The sequence below is a fragment of the Cyprinus carpio genome, unplaced genomic scaffold, assembly GCF_018340385.1.
Source record: "Cyprinus carpio isolate SPL01 unplaced genomic scaffold, ASM1834038v1 S000000742, whole genome shotgun sequence".
Lineage (NCBI taxonomy): Eukaryota > Metazoa > Chordata > Actinopteri > Cypriniformes > Cyprinidae > Cyprinus > Cyprinus carpio.
In genome coordinates this window covers 18665-25397 of record NW_024873471.1, presented here as the reverse complement: position 1 = coordinate 25397, position 6733 = coordinate 18665, and the positions used below count along the sequence as shown (strand labels likewise).

Sequence of the window (6733 nt, the reverse complement as noted above, 5' to 3'; positions counted from 1 at the left end):
TGTGGGTCTTTAAGTCACAACAAAGAGATCCAAAGTGGTCTGATGGGGCTCCCACTTTTCACAGAGCTGTATGTACCCGGCCGGGGTCCGCGGTTGAGGGAGTACCACTTATAGATCAAGGCATAATGCACCATTTATGTCTTAGCATGACACAATGGGGACCCTCAGTTTTGGGCTTTAAAAACCATTTTGGTTCTGAAGCAAATGGGCAGGTCAAGGAGATAAAGCTTGTTGTGCAGAAGTGCTGGGAGCTTACTGGGGTTTGAAAAGAGCATCTTTTTGCGTACAGTGTGATCCCCACTAAGGATTTGACCCAGCTACTGATGTGGAAGAGCTACTTGATCATCACCCATAACATGCAGTCAAGTCATACAGAGAACATGATATGACACTTCTTACATCTCTATGCGCTATTAGACTGCAGTTAAGCATATGAACAGCCACTGCCACTATTTACACTGCTTTGTTGACATGAGGGAACACGTTTCAACCAAATTAAATGTTAGTCTTAAGTAATTCTGCTTCAGTGGAAGAGGGTCAATATCACCACAATCACTCAATGAATGACATAAATTATTTGGAAAGAAAACTTGGAGGGACACTGCTTGGACTTGAGTACTGAGATTTGATAAATTGGACTGTAAGTAAAAGTGTTTTTTTTTTTTTTTTTTTTTATCTTTTTTTTTTTTTTTTTTTTTTTTTATAACTAAACACTATACACAGCCCTATGACCTCACCTTGATATGATGCACTGGTCACTTAAGACAAGAGTGTACTTCTGACAATGTAGCCATTTTTTTTACTTTGTGGCTGTACCTGAGTAATAAACCCATTGAATCTTAAGCTCAAAATATTATTTATATACTTTCTTTTCTGCAGAAAGGGTTCTAATACTCCGCCAGCTGCTGCGTCACCTCAGCCAGCCGACTTCTAATAATGAATCCAGAAGCCATAATGCTCCCCCCATATGCCCCCTGGAAGGAATCAGGAGGCAGATCCAGGTGTTGGTGTTAGAAACAGTTCCATCACTGTGTTTTTTTTTTTCTTCTCTGTTTAGCAGCATTGGCATCCACGGTAGCTAATTGTTTCTGAACCCGTAAACTGACTCACACACAACAAACCACACAGCCTGAAAACTGGAAGTCTTACTTGGCAGGTCCTCTAGAATAATATCAATATTTTAAAACATATTTATAAGTCTGAAAAAACTGGAAAGCACAGTAGGTCCCCTTTAAAGCTAGGCAAGCAGACTTAAACATAAGAGTTTTGTATTTCCAGGTTCTCTGTCAGTGCTTGCAAAGTGTTAGAAGTTAGTATTTGAAATTCAATGTCTCGGATATTTTCAGGTTATCTGACTTCTGGAAATATTTAAATATCTGGACATTTTAAATGTATAGGCTGTACATTTGTATGTCACTTGTTTGTTTATTTACTGAAAGTGTTTTTTTTTTTACATTTACAGGCCATCCACATATCCAGACATAAAAAGAAGGCCTGGGTGCTATCACTGGATTGCAGCTGGCCCTGAATGATGGATCAGACAGTGGCTATGTGAGTTTAATTATCTTGGTTCATATGGAAAAATATACTCTTTTTTTTTTTTTTTAACAAGAGATGTAGATGCACTTAATAAGCAATGGTGTCTAATGAGATGAATGGGTCATACAAGACATAATATATTGTGTGTATGTACATGTATCATTTTCTTTAATTTTGCTAATTGTTCCTTATCTGTACCTGATGTGTGTCTCTACTGCAAAACTTTGTAAAAGATTAAAAAATGTCCCTATTGGATAAGGAAAGTTCTATCTTTTTTTTTCTTCCAGGAAATATGGTACACAAAAGCCAGGAAGGTAATGAAGGATGGAGGAGTGATCCACTACCCAGCCACAAGCTTCCTCGAAGAAAGACTATGGAGCGTTAGAAAAGAGGTCAAACCGTGGGTCCACCCAACAAATGCCTGAAGCCACCCAGTCACCAAGGGCATACATACCAGGTGACACAGGCTCTAAAGAATCTATTTACATTATCAATGACAGAAAATGTATGGCGTTGTAGGGTGAAAGGATCAGATTTGTATCTTTGTCTCTTTCTGAATCTTGAATTTGTCAGATAAAGAAAAGTGAAAATAGCTGGCCACAACAACAAGCACTTTGCATTTTTGGCCTCCTCCTGTATCATATTGAAAAGGTTTTCAAAATTTCCATTATTGAACTTGTGCCGATACCATGTATCAGTTTAACAGTGAAAACTTTCATAAGCGCATATTCAGACAGGGGCGGAGAAAGCCGGCAACGGTGGTGGTGGGGGGTGAGGGGAGCATAGGTGGGTTGCGGGCTAAGCTCACTGTTATGTTTCTCTCTCTCTCTCTCTCTCTCATCATCATGGACACAAATCAAATTAAACTTCTTCATTTCATTATTTTTGTAGGCGTAAATTGCGAGTCAGACTCAGATTTAGAAGCTAGCACATCAAATGAACACACACACAGGTAGATTATCAGAGTTTAGTCCATTGAATCCACCTGGATAGTCTCTGTTTCTGAGACATTGAAGGTTGTCTGTGGAGGTTTGATCGATCTGAAGTGTCTGATTGGCAGCGGGCATGTCGTGGGGCTCCAGCTTCCCAAAAAGTTGAATCTGGCTCCAACTTCTCTCGTCAGATGCAGGCGGCATTTTTTGCGGCAGCACTCTACGTTAGGGGGCTGCGGTAGCGGGAAACGCTTATGACCCCCACTGGGGAATGAATTGAAAAAAGCGTCGCCAGCGTCCGGCTTCCCTGTCCCTGTCTGAACACTGCGCTACAGGAAGAAAACTCATTAACTTATTTGTAATTTCTTGTGTTTCTCTGGAGAATCAACGTTCAGAAGAAAGGGCCCTCCAACAGAAGGAATGGCTGAAACACAATTCAGAGCACGTGGCCAAAGTTTTGAAATTACATAAATATTAGTTTTCAAAAGTTTGCTGCTAAACTGCTTTTAGATCTTTGTTTCAGTTGTTTCTGTGATGTACTGAAATATAATTACAAGCACTTCATACGTTTCAAAGGCTTTTATCGACAATTACATGACATTTATGCAAAGAGTCAGTATTTGCAGTGTTGGCCCTTCTTTTTCAGGACCTCTGCAATTCGACTGGGCATGCTCTCAATCAACTTCTGGGCCAAATCCTGACTGATAGCAACCTATTCTTTCATAATAACTTCTTGGAGTTTGTCAAAATTAGTGGGTTTTGGTTGTCCACCGCCTCTTGAGGATTGACCACAAGTTCTCAATGGGATTAAGATCTGGGGAGATCCAGGCCATGGACCCAAAATTTCAACATTCTGGTCCCGAGCCACTTAGTTATCACTTTTGCCTTATGGCACGGTGCTCCATCGTGCTGGAAAATGCATTGTTCTTCACCAAACTGTTGTTGGGTTGTTGGAAGAAGTTGCTGTTGGAGGGTGTTTTGGTACCATTCATTATTCATGGCTGTGTTTTTGGGCAGAATTGTGAGCCCACTCCCTTGGATGAGAAGCAACCCCACACATGAATGGTGTCAGGATGCTTTACTGTTGGCATGACACAGGACTGATGGTAAGCGCTCACCTTTTCTTCTCGGACAAGCCTTTTTCCAGATGCCCCCCAAAACAATCGGAAAGGGGCTTCATCGGAGAATATGACTTTGCCCCAGTCCTCAGCAGTCCATTCACTATACTTTCTGCAGAAGATCAATCTGTCCCTGATGTTTTTTTTTTGAGAGAGAAGTGGCTTCTTTGCTGCCGCGTGCAGATGCGCTCACACCTGCCTGCTGTACGCCTCACTGTGCGTGCAGATGCGCTCACACCTGCCTGCTGCCATTCCTGAGCAAGCTCTGCACTGGTGGCACTCCGATCCCATAGCTGAATCCTCTTTGGGAGACGATCCTGGCTTGCTGGACTTTCTTGGATGCCCTGAAGCCTTCTTTAGAATATTGAACCTCTTTCCTTGAAGTTCTTGATGAACCTATAAATTGTCGATTTAGGTGAAATCTTAGTAGCCACAATATCCTTGCCTGTGAAGCCATTTTTATGCAACACAATGATGGCTGCAGCGTTTCTTTACAGGTCACCATGGTTAACAATGGAAGAACAATGATTTCAAGCATCACCCTCCTTTTAACATGTCAAGTCTGCCATTCTAACCCAATCAGCCTGACATAATGATCTCAGCCTTGTGCTCGTCAACATTCTCACCTGAGTTAACAAGATGATTACTGAAATGATCTCAGCAGGTCCTTTAATGACAGCAATGAAATGCAGTGGAAAGGTTTTTTGGGATTAAGTTAATTTTCATGGCAAGTGCGCATTTGGCTTCCTTGTACAGTTAGTATCAGCATTATAACACAACACAGGTGTGTTATAGGCCTTTCTCACAGTGCGCGACGTCACTTCCAATCGTTTGGCGAATAGTAGCGTAAACCGCAGTCTTCGGTCTAGTCTGACTGTAGCAATGGCGCGTAGGTTTTCAAAATATCACTGGGGATCTTCCCCCCAAATCACCAGCGTTTACACAAGGGTGTCAAACTCAGTTCCTGGAGGGCCACAATCCTGCATGGTTTAGATATAGCCTAATTCAGCTTACCTGAATCCAGCTAATCTAATCATTTTAGTCTAGAAAACTACATGGTAGGTGTGTTTGGAGCAGGGTTAGAATTAAACTCTGCAGGGGCTCACGGCCCTCCAGGAACTAGTTAAACACCCTAATTCTACGATTGTGGAAAATCATTCCTAAGCGAAAGTATCAAAATTTGAGAAGGGATATAAATTCTTCTATAGAAAACTACATCTTCAATTATGAAGGTAAGTCTAATTTTAATGTTTGTTTATTCTCTCGAAATATGGCTAACATGCTAAGTTTTTTTTGTGCAATGAGTATCTGATGTTGTAGATAGTGAGGTGATTATCAGGGCACAGTGTTACGGGTCCATGAAGAAAACGGTGAAGAGCCACACTCTTCTAGGTTACCTATTCAGGACCGAACTGTAGTTAGGTCCAGTTCGAGGACCACAAATTTGTTTGTGTTTATAGTTTATTTTACAGTTGTAGCGTGTTAGATTGCGGTTGCAGTTTGTTAAAAAAAAGTATGCAAATTAAAAAATAATAGACTGCTGTTGCAGTCAAATTATGTTAATGTTTCATTTGTATTCTAATTTTAAAACCGTATATAATTTATTTATTTAGATTTCATTTAAAATTCGTGAGAATCCTCCTGTCATCAGCACTTTTTGCTGTTCCTGTGTGGCTGGGAAAGAGCTATGCAGCCATTTAGTTGGCTTGCTGTTTCAGAGTGCACACTACAGCATGATGAGAGACAACTAAAGACGGTACCACCCACTATACCCAGCACAAGCACTCTACAGACTTGGCACAGGCCCAGGACTCGGGTATAGTAAACAGCTATTAACTATTTTCTGCATGAATTATGACAACCTCAGACAGTATTTTTGTCCTATGTGTTTTCTCATGCTCCAGGGACATGAAAAAACAAGTTTTGACTTTCTAGCTTTCCACTGCTGCAAACTCTAAACATAAAAGGATTTTATTTAGAAAAATTAAGCTTTTAAAGTTTATAAACATGCTCTCAGTAATAACATAATTTTATTTTTTACAGGGAATCCATCCTGAAGCAGTGGATCGATTACTTGTAGAGGAAGCCAAAACCCTCTAGCAGAAGTGGTATTAAGTCCACTCTTTGCAGGGCCTACACAGGTGATTACATTTACATTATTATATGTCTAGCAAAAGATTTACAAACTAAAGGGCTTTTAAAAGTATTGTTTCTATTCTCTTTTTTTTTTTTTTTTGCTTTGTTTTTAGGTCCCCTTCCCAATAATTTGCTGCTCTCTTCTGTGGAGTCTTTAGGCCTCAGCCACTGATCTGCATGGCTTGTCGGAGTTGAATCTGATGGAGTCTAAGTTTGGCCTAGTACCCAAAGGTTCTTTGCTGTCCTATCAGTGCCCTGCTGAGTCATCAATGGATGCTGTCAAACATGCAGAAGCCCCTGCTTTCCCTACGCTTCCTCTGGATGGGTATACATTTGAAGGAAGATTTAAATTTGTCCCGAATTTCCATGATATGTTGTTCTTAGAAAGCTTGGCAGTCACTCAAGAACTAAGCACAATAATTGAAAAAGACACACGGCACCAGTCACAGTCTGCTCTGTGGAACCAAATGCGTACACCACGCTTTTACATGCTTTTTACAGTAGATTCTGTGAGGTGTGTCATGTCAGAGGAGAGTCGACCAGCCAGGCACTAGCTGTCCGAATCATCAAAGGGGTTCGTCAGACTTCTGCAATGAAGCGTGGACTGGATCTTGAGCCTGAAGTGCTATTTCAGTACTCTGGTATGATGAATGTCAGTTTTTTACAGTGTGGGTTTGTTGTACATCCTGATGCGCCACACCTTGGCACAAGCCCTGATGGCAGAGTCTCACACGACCCTACTGGGACCCTCCCTTTGGAGGTAAAATGCCCTGGCGTTGATGATATTTCTCAGGTGACACACATAAAATTTGTCAGCGGTCAAGCAAAGCTAAAGGAAAGCCACAAATACTACTGGCAAGTTCAGGGACAGCTTGCAGTAACAGGACTGAGTTGGTGTGATTTTATAACAAATGCAAAACAGATATAACCATTCAAGCATCTGGAGAGATGAGAGTTTAATTATCTTGATGAGGGACAAAGTAGACATTTTTTTTTTATATACATACA

At 41.0% G+C, this 6733-nt stretch overlaps 1 long non-coding RNA gene across 1 annotated transcript; it reads left to right on the top strand.

Annotated features, from left to right (window-relative positions):
* The first annotated feature begins 5336 nt into the window (after positions 1-5336).
* LOC122143095 lies at positions 5337-6444 on the top strand. Its single transcript, XR_006158951.1, has 3 exons — positions 5337-5405; positions 5633-5730; positions 5839-6444. It is a non-coding gene; the product is annotated as an uncharacterized LOC122143095 (long non-coding RNA).
* The last annotated feature ends 289 nt before the right edge of the window (positions 6445-6733 follow it).